This window comes from Mustela putorius, unplaced genomic scaffold (assembly GCF_011764305.1).
Source record: "Mustela putorius furo isolate JIRA1106 unplaced genomic scaffold, ASM1176430v1.1 tig00000759_pilon_pilon_pilon, whole genome shotgun sequence".
Lineage (NCBI taxonomy): Eukaryota > Metazoa > Chordata > Mammalia > Carnivora > Mustelidae > Mustela > Mustela putorius.
Genome location: NW_025421467.1, coordinates 4,357,452 through 4,370,896, shown reverse-complemented (window position 1 = coordinate 4,370,896; position 13,445 = coordinate 4,357,452). Strand labels below are relative to the sequence as shown.

Sequence of the window (13,445 nt, the reverse complement as noted above, 5' to 3'; positions counted from 1 at the left end):
TTTCAGGTATACAACATAATGACTTAACATTTCTATACAACACCCCGTGCTCATCACAAGTGTGCTCCTTAATCCCCATCACCTATTTTACCCATCCTCTCACTCACTCCCCTCCAGTAACCATCAGTTCGTTTTCTGTAGTTAAGAATCTCTTTTGGTTTGCCCCTCTCCTCTCTCTCTCTCTCTCTCTTTTTTTCCCCTTTGCTCCTTTGTTTTGTTTCTTAAATTCCACATATGTGCGAAATCATATGGTATATGTCTTTCTCTGACTGACTTATTTCACTTACCATAATACACTCTAGCTCCATCCATATCATTACAAATGGCAAGATTTCATTCTTTTTTATGGCTGAGTAATATTTCATATTCTTCTTCTTTATGCATCATCAGTCCGTGGACACTTGGTCCATTTCCATAATTTGTCTATTGTAGATAATTCTCCTATAAGCATCAGGTTGCTTAGTTGAATTAGTGTTTTTGTATCCTTTGGGTAAATACTGGTAATACAATTGTGGGATCCTAGGGTAAGTCTATTTTTAACTTTTTGAGCAACCTCCATATTGTTTTCTAGAGTGGCCACACCAGTTCCCATTCTCACCAGTAGTGAAGAGGGTTCCCCTTTCTCTGCATACTTGCCAACACCTGTAATTTCTGTGCTGTTGATTTTAGCCCTTCTGACAGGTGTGAGGTGATAACTCATTATAGTTTTCATTCTCATTTCCCTGATGATAAGTGATGCTGAGCATCTTTTCAAGTTTCTATTAGCCATCTGTCTGTCTTTGGAAAAAAATATCTATTCATGTCTTCTGCCCATTTTTAAAATTGGATTGCCATTTTTGGAATGTTGAGTATCATAAGTTCTTTATATATTTTGGGTATTAACCCTTTATTAGATATATCATTTGCAAATATCTTCTCCCATTCTCTAGGTTGCCTCTTAGGTTTGTTGATTGTTTCCTTCCCTGTGAGAAGATTTTATTTTGATGAAGTCCTAATAGTTTCTTTTTGCTTCTATTTCCTTTGCCTCTAGACATGTATCTAGAAAAAAGTTGCTACGGCCAATGTCAAGTTGTTACTCTTTGTGTACTCCCTAGAATTCTTACGGTTTAGGTGTTTAATTCATTTTGAATTTGTTTTTGTGTATGGTATAAGAAAGTTCTTCAGTTTCATGCTTTTTCATATTGTTATCCAGTTTTTCCAATACCATTTGCTGAAGAGACTGTCTTTTTCCCAATGGATATGCTTTCCTGCTCTGTTGAAGATTAACTGCCATATAGTTGTGGGTTTATTTGTGGATTTTCTATTTTGTTCCATTGAGCTATATGCTTTTTTTAATTTTTTTAAATGCCTACACAATATTGTTTTGATCACTGCAGCTTTATAATATAAATTGAAGTCTGGAATTGTGATGCCTCCAGCTTTCTTTTCTTTTTCAAGGTTGCTGTGGCTATTCAGGAATTTTGTGGTTCCATAGAGATTTTAGGATTGTTTGTTCTAGCTCTAAAAAATGCTGTTGGTATTTTGATAAGCTTTACACTAAATGTGTAGATTGCTTTGGGTGGTAAAGAGATTTTAACAATATTTGTTCTTCCAGTTCATGAGCATGGAATGTCTTTCCATTTCTTTCTGTCATCTCCAATTTCTTTCAGCAGTATTTTGTAGTTTTCAGCATACAGGTCTTTCATTTCTTTAATTAGATTTATCCCTATGTATCTATTGTTTTGCAATTGTAAATTGGATTATTCCTTAATTTTCCTTTCTACTGCTTCATTGTATTGGATCCATAGCTGGATTTGGGCAGTATAAACATTTTGACAATTTTAACTCTTCTGATCCATGAACACAGAATATTGTTCCATTTATTTGTGTTTTCTTCAATTTATTTCATCAGTCTTGTAGTTTTCATTATACAGATTTTTCACTTTCTTGGCTAATTTATTCCTATTTCACTGTTATTGATGGCGTTTTAAATGGGTTGTTGACTTTATTTCTTCTTAGATATTTTGTTTTTTATGTACAGAAACAAGACTAATTTTTGTATGTTGATTTTGTATCTTGCTACTTTACTGAATTTGTTGTCTAGTTCTAACTGTTTTTGGTGGAATATTAATAATTTTTCTTATACAAGATAATATCATCAGCAAAAAGGGATAATTTTACATCTTTTTTTCTGATTTGGATGTCTTTTTTCTTTTTCTTGCCTAATTCCTTTGGCTAGGAATTTTGCTGAATAAGAGTGGTGAAAGTGAGGATCCTTGCCTGATTCCCAATTTAGTGAGAAATTTTTCAATCTGTTACCATTGATTCTTATGTTAGTAATGGGTCCAACTAAAATTCACAAACAATGTAGGAACTAAAGTGTTTATTTTATTTATTTTTTTTTAAAGATTTTATTTATTTATTTGACAGAGAGAGATCACAAGTAGGCAGAGAGGCAGGCAGAGAGAGAGAGAGGAGAAAGCAGGCTCCCCGCTGAGCAGAGAGCCCGATGTGGGACTCAATCCCAGGACCCTGAGATCATGACCTGAGCCAAAGGCAGCTGATTAACCCACTGAGCCACCCAGGCGCCCCAGGAACTAAAGTGTTTAAAGGTTGGTGTGGCTTCAGGTCGGACTTGAAAGCTGTTGAACACTGGCATCAAATTTCAGTTACTTTGCATCTCTGTACCCTGTTTTCCTCACAAATAACTGGCTTCATCCTAAGACTGGCCTTGCTCAAATTTCCAATATGGTGTCAGAATCTTTCATGGATGCTTACAGCCAGAAGAGCATGTATCTTTGTTATAATATTCCCAGCAAAATGGAAGGCTTAAAAATGACTCATGTTTCTGACTTATACAAGCATACAACAAAATATGTGGCAGACTATATTGCCAAATAAGGAAATTATAGGAGGGGGGAAATTGATCAATGGGAAACAGCTCTCTATGGGTTTCACAGTTTTGTGCATCCTAGAACAACACACTAACCTTTTTTTAGAAGTATCTTTTTGAGGATTTTTATGTAGTGAGCAGCCTTGGAAGATAAAATTATATATTCATTCTCCAGTGACTCTCCATTTATTGAGCAATTTACAAAGCCTTTAGAGCCACCTACAAAACCCAACATGAGCTACACCCTCCCATGCTCCTTACCTTTCTAATCTTACTCCCTACTAGCCCCCTCTCCATTCATTCTACTCCAGGCACACTGTCTACCATGCTGATCTTAAGGTATGCCTGGCATACTTCTTCTTTAGGGCCTCTGCCGTGTCTGTTCCTGCTTCCTGAAATGTTCTTCCCCCAGCTATCCCATGGTTAGCTCCCTTACCTTTTTAAGCATTTGCTTATTGGTCACCTTCCCAACTTCTGACCGTCTTACTTACATTGACAAGTTCCCTTCACTCCCACTCCATCCTTTATCCTTTCTTATCTCTTTTTTCTTGTTTCCACATTATTGGTCACTTTCTAACATGCTATATACTTGCTAAATAATCTTTATTGTTTTGCTACAATATGAAGTGAACAGGACATATTTTTGTTTGTTTTCAAGGATGTTTCCAAGCACCAAGAACAGTACAGCATACATCATCAGTGCTCAATAAATAATAGTTTGATGAATGATTATTGGACCTTCCTCAAATTTTCTGTGGAAGAAGGCAAAACAGTTATATACACACATAATTCCTGGTCATAATTGTGCTGCTCCTTTGCTTTTCTTAATAGAAGCATATTTTAACACTGTTCCAGAATGCTCCCAGCAGGATAAAACCCTTCCTGGTAGGATTTAAGTTTTGAATATACTGTTGACCATGACCTAGGCATATTTCAGGTCTCAGATAGAAGTGACCTTTGTTCTAAAAACCTCATTGGGCTGATTAGCAATGCTTTCACATTGAAGACAGAAAATATAAGCCCCCTAAGGAATTTACAATAAATGTGTGTTCTCTGTTTGCTGCACATTTTCTTCTTCCTTTTAGAAAAATATTTGGCAAGTTTCAGGTTACAGCTTTCTATTTTTCTCTTAAACAACCTTGTCCCCATTTTGATGATATGATTATATCATAGTCCTCTATTTTCTTTAAGTAGGAAGATTCTGTACAAATTTGGGAAATTGCAAAAATATATAATTATTTAGACTGGAAAAAGCACAAAAGTGATTTGACTATGGTAGTAAATATTAGGGAAATATAGAAACATGATTAGCTCTTCATTTTTCTGTTCTTCTAAAAGAGGAACTAAACAAATAGCTCAGTAGAAATTAAATTTCATGTTGTTATTTTAACAAGGTGAAAGTTAAATTAATGAACTTTATGACTAATATGTGAAATGTAATACACAATGTTCATGTGTTAATTAAGGAACCATAAATCTAGGGTTCAAAACAGCAAGCACATCTAAAAATTAAAAAAAAAAAAAGCAATTATTGACTTTATAAAGCACTATGAGGTGAAAAGATAATTAAATGATATTGTATAAGATTTTTGTTTTGGTTTTTGGCTTTTGGTAGTGATGTACACTCCTACCAAACATATGTGAAATTTTCTGGCTCAAAGTGAATGCTGAGTAAATATCAGCTCCTTTTATTAAGTTGCTTCTAGGCACTCCTGCCAATATTTACTATTAAAATAAAAAATCCATTGTGAAAAGTAAAATAGGGTATTTTATTATTGATTTAATGTGCATTTCTGTGTGATTAAACACTTTTTCCACAAGTTTATTGGCCATTAGTACTTCTTAGTTTCCTTGCTCATATCTGCCTTTTATTTTTCTAATAGAGTGTTTATCTCTTGCTTATTGATTTCTTAAAACTTTTATGGAACAAGAATCTAAAGCTTTGATTTACATATATGGCAAACACTTTCCATTTGTTTATGATATCTTTTTCTCTTTACTTTAGGATAATTACATTTTTATATACCCAAATCTATCAATTTTTCCTTTGTTGAAATAGTAAGACCTTCTGCAACTTGAGATTAGATATATATTCTCCTACACTTTTTAAAAGCTATTTTCTGGTTTCATTTGTTATATTTAATCTATCTGAAATTTATTTTAGAAGAAACCACAAGGTAAGAATCTATCTTGGTTCTTTTCTAAGTAGACAAGCAAACTGTATGAGCATAATGACATGATATTTATCTTATATAACTAAAACTAAGCTGTAATTGTCGTTATTTGGACTTATTTCAAATCACGCAATTCTCAATTCTCAAACTCTAAAATAAAGATGTGTACAATAAAATTTTATTTTAAGGTTTAATTACTCAATGCATTTATTTAAGTTCTGGATGAAGAAATCCAAAATGTGCACATTAAATGCATTCCATGAATGTATTTATGTGAGAATATTACTAAACTAGAAATTGATAATAAAAATGATACTTATAGAAATGACCTCCTAGAATATAAAATAAAATTCAATGGGGTAAGAATAGACAGGTCACTCAATGGAACATTATGTAGAGCCCAAATATAGACCTACACATATAGTGAGCTGATCTTTAACAAAAGAACAAAGGCAATTCAATGGAGAAAGGATCGTTTTTTAAACAAATAATGCTTTGTGCAAATCTTTGTGCAAAAACCGAGTCTGTAAGTGGATACTACTAGGAGAAAGAAACCCATCTGAAAAGGCTACACTCTGAGTGATTCTGAGGCAGGGAAACTGAAGCGACCCCATGAGAGAAAAATCTGTTTCTTTCTTTTGCTTCTTTTCCAACTTCTATTCTTACAAGGACCTGAACACCTACCCAACTGTACAAAGAACTTGTAATGCAAATAGCATATGTTCTTGTAAGGAACATGGATTTAATGATTCCCCAGGGTAAATGACATCTAAGGAAGAATCATGTGAGCCAAAGCTGTCATATGTGTATTCCAAACCATTGGGCCAGTCATCTTGATGCCAAGAACCCCAGGCTTCAAGGAATAACACTTGGGTCTTCATATTTGCTCTAGCCATTCCCTGGATGCCTGAGAGGACATGTACCCCAGACCTCTGTCCTCAAAACAAACAAACAAACAAACAAACAAGCAATCAAACAAACAAACAAAAACAGACCCTGAACAAAATCAGGACTCCTCCTTTCTCTTCTGAGTCTCCTGGACACTACCTCTTCTGTTTCCTACTTGCTCTCTCTTCCTTTATCAAACTCTGCTTTCACTTCCTGCTGGTTCACACATGATTTTCATCCTGTGTATGGCCAAGGACACGCTTAGCTGGTCCTGGAGGATCTCCTCTGGGTCCTCAGACCTGCCAGCATTCATTCCAACTATATGACATTCTGGCAAGGGCAAAACTATGGAAATAGTAAAAAGATCAGTAGTTGCCAGGGGTTGGTGGGTGGGGCAGGGCTGGGGAGAAGGTAAGGATGTATAATCAGAACACAGAGAATTTTTAGGGCAGTGAAAATACTTCGTGTGATACTGTAATGATGAATGCATATCATTATATATTTGTTCAAACCCATAAATGTACAATACAAAGTGAACCTTAATGTGAATTATGAACTTGGGATGATTATGATTTTGATATGATTATTATTTTGTCAGTATTATTAATATTTGTAAAATTAATTTTATTGCAACAAATATGCCACTCTGGAGAGGGATATTGGTAATGGAAGAAGCTATGCATGGGTAGAGGAAGTGGGTAACTAGGAACTCTTTGTAACTTCTTCTCAATTTTTATGTGAACTTAAACTTACTCTAAAAAATAAAGTCTTCATTTATAAGGGGAAAAGTGTATCAAGATACACTACACCTTTCACAAAAATTAACTTGAAATGTATCACAGATTAAAATATAAAAGGCAAAACTATTATTAAAGTCCTAGAAGATAACATAGAAGAAAATCTAGATGATCTTGGATTTTGGCAGTGGATTATAAGGAACATCAAAGAGACTATCCATGAAGCAACAAAGATAAGTTGAATTTCATTAAAATTAAAAATCTTCTGCTCTGCAAAGACACTGTCAAGAGAATGAGAGAATAGGGCACAGACTGGGAGGAAATACTTGTAAAAGGCATATCTGAAAAACTGCAATCCATTATATACAAAGAACATTTACAGCTCAATAAATAAGAAAGTGAACAACCCACTTAAAAAGTGGGGAAAATATCTGAACAGACACCTCATCAAAGATGACATGCAAATGAAAAATAACCATATGAAAAGATGTTCCACATTATATGGCATTAGGGAGTTAAAAATTAAAATAATAATGAGGACTACATATTTATTAGAATGACTACAATCTAAAATCTTGACAGCACCAAACGCTAATAAGAATGTGGGCAAAAGAAAGTCATTCATTGTTGGTGGGATATAAAATGTTGCGACCACCTTCAAAGACAGTTTCTTATAAAACTAAGCATACTCTTACCATACTATTCAGCAATTAAGCAACTTGATATTTACCCAAATGTTTTGAAAAAATGTCCATACAAAAACCTGCACATAAATAAAAACTTTATTCATAATTGCCAAAATGTGGAAGCATTCAAGATATCATTCAGTATGTGAATGAATAAACTGTGTTACTATCAGACAATAAAATATTATTTGGCTCTAAAGGGAAAGGTTAACAGTTGTACTCAATTTGTACATAATGATTGAATTGAGTATTACTTGCAAGTAATGGAGATTTAACTCTACATTGTGAAATGTATATTCATTTGTATGTATATTACATCTTGTTTTGATCAAAATGCAATTCCTTTAAAGGAAAAAGAATTATTAGATGGCATCTAGAGAAAATAGAAAGTAAAAAAGACAATTTAACAGAGTTTCATAATAATGATAAGTAGAGAAATAAGGTTATTTCCATATATTTCCTACCTCCAAACACTTTGACTATTATTTGGGGGTTCAACGAGAACAGACCTCTAACAATTTTGTATGATCTATCAGAAAAACTGTAACAAGGGAAAATCCTGTATAGTTTCACATGTTAAACTTGGAGGATTAGTAGGAACAGTATCCTATGTAATCAAGGCTTAATACTGCAAAACAATCATTAATATATTCAGAAAAATGAAGAAAGAAAGGTCACAAGGGAAATATATAGGTGAATCCAGTGAGCGTCACAGTAATAGAGTAGGCCTTAAAGTAATACGCCCAACTGAGGAGAATTCCATTTTAACCAGTCTGGTGAAAGAGAAATTGAGTTAATGCTCATGCTCGGGGTGTGGGAAGCAAAATTTTCCATTAGGGTAAATAATGTCATCTAGATAAAAGAAAAACAAAGTTATTATCAATAGCAGTTTAGAGTAAGCCATTATTTATGAAGCTTTTACAACTAAGTGTGAGAGAATGCTATGGAATTCTCTTCTGGAAAGGGCATAAAATACAATGTATCAAAATTCCATTAATATGATATTTTCTTTAAAACTGAACACTACTCATAGTCATATTTAGAGGGAATAGGCAGGTCTGGAATAGAGCCTTTTTAGAAACTGTAGAAAATTAAGAATAAAATTCAGAATACATTCTCATGACACCTTCATGAAGATCTTAAATTTCTTAAACTTAACATGTTTATAAATATAGTAAATTTACATTTTTATATTTTATTAAAATGTCTAATACACACATATGTACACACATACTTGGATAAAGTCCAATTAAGATAGTAGGATTAGGATTTTATTTCTAAGAAGCAGTCATTGTGCCTTAACTCCAACAGTACCCAGCACATTACTTATGATAGCATAAATACTCTGTAATGATTACAATTGTGAAAATAGTAAATTTGCCTCTAAGACAGAATTAGAATTCTTTTGATGATAGTGACCCAAACTACAAGAATGATATCAGGGAATAACTGATGTTAAATAGAGAGACTTGGGTAATTGAACTGTGCTCAGTTCCTCAAAAGTTTTATTAGTATCTGTGGAGTATACTGGCATAAAGTGGTTTCTTTACCAAGTGATTAACTAATGAAGTTGATTTATATAATGTGTCTAGAACACATAAAAGTAAGATGATTTATAATTTGGTTTTATTAGAATCTACAGAGAGATCTAAAATGAAATGAGACACTCTAAGGACATGTTTAACCTTTTAGTTGTAAATGTTCTAGTTGCAACTAGATGTATTGTTACATGTAACAATACATTGTACATGTAACAATACATCTAGTTGCAACTAGAACATTGATGTAACTAGAATGTTGAAGAACATTGGAGTACAGATGTAGATAATATCTACCATCAGAGATAATCTTAAAATGTACCAAAGGCATAAACAAAAAAAGCAGTTTATTTATAAAATAAGAACATTAAAGTCACAGATTTCTTTTCTTGTTATTTGTAAAAAAAAAAATGGCAATCGAGAACAGAATAAAATAGATGTAATCAGGAAAACAATTTTGAGCCTAAAATTGTTTTTCCAGCCAAAATATCATTTTATAAGAGACAAGTAACTAGGTAACATATGCAGCAATAAAATAAGATGGTCTACTCTCTTCTCATTTCAAACGTGTAGAAATTCTGGTTTAAATTTAACCATAAAATGATTGAATGTGTAGAACGATAAAAAAAAATCATAGATTTCTAGGGTCTAGAAATAAAGTGTTGGAAAACATTCCCTATGGATTTCTTGCATTAGGTCATGTCTTGTGAGGAAGAAATTGTCATTTTTTCCCCTACATTTTGAAGGATAGTCGTATGGCAAACAGTCTTAGAAGACAGAGATCGTGTTTCCCTCTGCAGGAAAGAGTTGATTTACCTTGGAAGAAAGAATTTTGAGAAAAACTTTTGAGAAAAATCAGGTATGCTAATTGCTCATTATAAAAGATTCAGGATGCATAAGGTCTCTCTCCTGTCATGTGTTCAAAGTGTGCAGATTTCACTTGGACCTTTTTATTTTCTCGTGGGATTTGAGGGGTGGTAGTTTAGTGGAATAAAATACTGATACTCTGTTTACCGCTATTGTTGTGAACAGTAGACTATCCTTTACCTCTGATCCATGAATCTTATATCTTTTGCCAGCATACATGAAATTGTGGTGGGCTGCCTTAAAAGTTTGAAAGTAGGGTAAAATCTCTAATCTTTCACAGTTTTAACAGAGGGCAGTCACTGAGCAATTATTGTGTAAATTAGTGCTCTGGAAATCCCAGAGAAATATTGTATACTGATAAACTCTTTAGAAGCTAGAAATTGGAGTTGTCACTTCAAGAAGTCCACAGTTCAGCTGAATTCACAGAGCTATACGAACAAAGAAGAGCTATAATCTGCTTTCTGGTGTAGGAAACCTTGACTCTATATGGAGTTGTGAATAAGGAAAACACTTCCACTAATAGGAACTTCATGCCAACATCAGGCATGAAGACTTTCCACAGTCTACCTGGTGCTGGAATCTAGGACATGAAATCATATCACAAAAACAAACCTGAATATAAAAACAAAACAAAAAAATACCCTGGGACAAAAACAAGGGCAAAACTATTCTCTAGAGATGTCTCTAGAGATATCTCCTTATTTTAGGAATATATTGGAATCTCATAAAATATAATCTCCCACTAAGAATGAATTCAACAATAAGAATGTACAACTGCATAAAGAAACAATTCCCCATAAAGAGGGATAGAAAATTAACCAAATAAGACCATTAAAACTATAAGACTAAGAGATAATTATCTGTAAGATAACATAAAATATATTTAAGTGATTAAAAATATAAAAGAAAATAAAACAAAAAAATAAATCAAAAGAACAGAAAACAAATATAAACACATACACATATGCTGAATTGAATAGGATGTGTATTGAAATTCCAAACATAAAATAATCATTGATATAAAACAATTTGTGGATTAGTTAGAATATTAGATTTAGCAGATAAGATTGGTAAACTGAGAATTCTGAAGAAATCATACAAACTGCATTATATAAAAAGAAATCAAAGAGAGTCAAAAACAGTAGAATGAAAATCCCAACATATATCTAATTGTTAATTGACTTATTCCATAATTTATTCACATATTCATATGTCTAACTGTGTGTTTTTGCATGTTCAATTTATTTCTAGTTCTTATTAAAGAGTTCGAAGAAATTCTTAAACATGCACAAATATGAGAGGTAGAGATATTGTTGCAGTTTAAAGATTTTTGAGATGTTTGGACTTTAAAGATAACTACATTCCTCTAAGTTAGACAGCTTGAAAAAAATACTGTGGTCAATTATATTTTGTGTTTGAGTTCTAAACCATCAAATTAGGAAGATAATTTTGTTTATGTTATTGTTTTGAGTGCCAATCACAGAATTTTCAATGAATGCACATAGGAGAGCACATGATTAGAAGTAGTTTAACAGATTCAGACACATTGCTAGAGCTGAGAGAAAATTGACTAATCATCAAAGCTATGATGGAAATGGGAAACCAGCTAGTCTGTTCATAGTGGACAGCACTGAGAGTATGACATGGAGTTGAGGGAAAGGCAGGACAATGGTTCCTGACTGCCATTGAACTGCCATTGCATTGTAGGGAAGTGTTTCCACATGGTGCCTTGCCACTTTCTTCCTAGTATACTGATAAATGTTGTCATCAGGTAGTCTACATATTTTTTAATGAATATATATATATATATATATATATAGCACCTTACCATATATATATTATATATATACTCACACACATACATACACACAGATAAATATTCTATAATATATATAACCTATAAATTCTCAAACATGCTTTTAAAAATTTACCAGTAATTACTGGCTATATGTTGTCTAATAGTGTTGAATGAAATATTTATGCCATTTAAAACATAGCTCCTCTTAACTGTAGAAATAGTAGAGTGGGGCGCCTGGGAGGCTCAGTGGGTTAAGCCTCTGCCTTTGGCTCAGGTCATGATCCCAGGGTCCCAGGATCAAGCCCCGCATAGGGCTCTCTGCTCAGCAGGGAGCCTGCTTCCTCCTCTCTCTCTCTCTCTCTCTGCCTGCCCCAATGTCTACTTGTAATCTCTGTCTGTCAAATAAATAAATAAAATCTTAAAAAAAAAAAGAAAGAAAGAAATAGTAGAGTGAATCACAAGCATTAGATGGGGCGGTACAAGACCCAGTAACAAGAATAATTTACAAATGTGTATACGGCAGAGAATGATAAATAAGCATGTGAACAGTAAAATTATTTCAATACAGAGAAATATATATATGTATTAACTGTCAGAATTGACTTACATTAAGTTACAATCTTTCAGACTTTGACACTATTCTATCCTTTCTGATCATGCTGAGTAGCAAAAGGAAATAATAAAATGATCAAATAAAAAAACATATTTTACTTGCTTTTTAGAAAGGTGAATTGATAAGCCTATAGATTTTCTTGATTTTTGTCCACTAAAGGAAAACAGCATATATTAAATAATATATTAAATAGGATTTCCAAGCTTTGAGCAGTGGCAATATCGTAGCCAATGAGGTTTATCCGAGGCGCAATTACTGCTAATTAAATAGGGTTTCCAATGTCCAGAAAGTAGTTGCAAAGCTTGTATATTCAGTTTCAAATTTTATGTGTCCCTGCCAAACTAGTCATACTCTAATCAGTCTACCATAACTGCACATCTTTCCTTCAATGCTGTAACAGTTTTAAGTCAAGAAAACATCTGCTTCCAGCAGAATGTTGAAGTTGATTGGGCCTTAAGAAACATATATTTCAATTCTAGCAGTTTACATATGAAAGAAACGAGTATCTGAGAGTTTGAATTATTTTCCCAAGGTCGTATATCTAGTTAGAAGCCAAATTGGTTACTTTCAAAAATCACTGGAGTTGAAACAGAGTTCTTTATGTACAGCCTCAAGGAAATGCAATATTTATACCAGTGAGGAGAAAATTAGAATATTCTTACCCCTCCATATGCCTTAAAAATTTCTTTTTTTGCTTTTTTTTTTTAACAAATCTTTGAAATACTTTATAATTTGGTTTACAAATGACATTGGGATTAAAAAGAACATTTAAATGGTCTCTATTAATTCCCTATAGAAAGAGCCATCATTATTCCAGAGTAAAGTTGGAGAAAAGGGAGATCCCATAAGACAAACATGCAATGGATGCTTTTCTACTATTTCTTCTCAAAATAAAAGATTAGGTTTAAGCATTCTTGTTTGAATCAACTATTATCTTTATTTAAAACACGTGTGTTCATTTAAAAATAACTTCCGTGTTTCCTCTTATTTTTCATAAACCCTAATCTAAGCTAAATATTTCACACAGTGCCCTTATGGCATAAGTACATGGGTCAGATTTTGAACACTTAATTACACTGAATTTGGCTTTGTTCTCTTATTCACTTTTATTTTCTTCTAGTTTGACAAAAAATTACATAAGTTTATAAACTGATCAGAAATTCCCTAAGGTTACACATATCCAGATAAAAAGTGAAAAACAAATTAGATTCACATGTATCACCACAGACCTAGCTTGATAAAGAGGCTGGCTAGTTCTGAAATGATGCCCAA

At 33.1% G+C, this 13,445-nt stretch overlaps 1 non-coding gene across 1 annotated transcript; it reads left to right on the top strand.

Annotated features, from left to right (window-relative positions):
• The first annotated feature begins 12,374 nt into the window (after positions 1-12,374).
• LOC123393166 lies at positions 12,375-12,512 on the top strand. The gene has a single exon (XR_006607900.1). It is a non-coding gene; the product is annotated as a U4 spliceosomal RNA (small nuclear RNA).
• Positions 12,513-13,445: the final 933 nt, after the last annotated feature.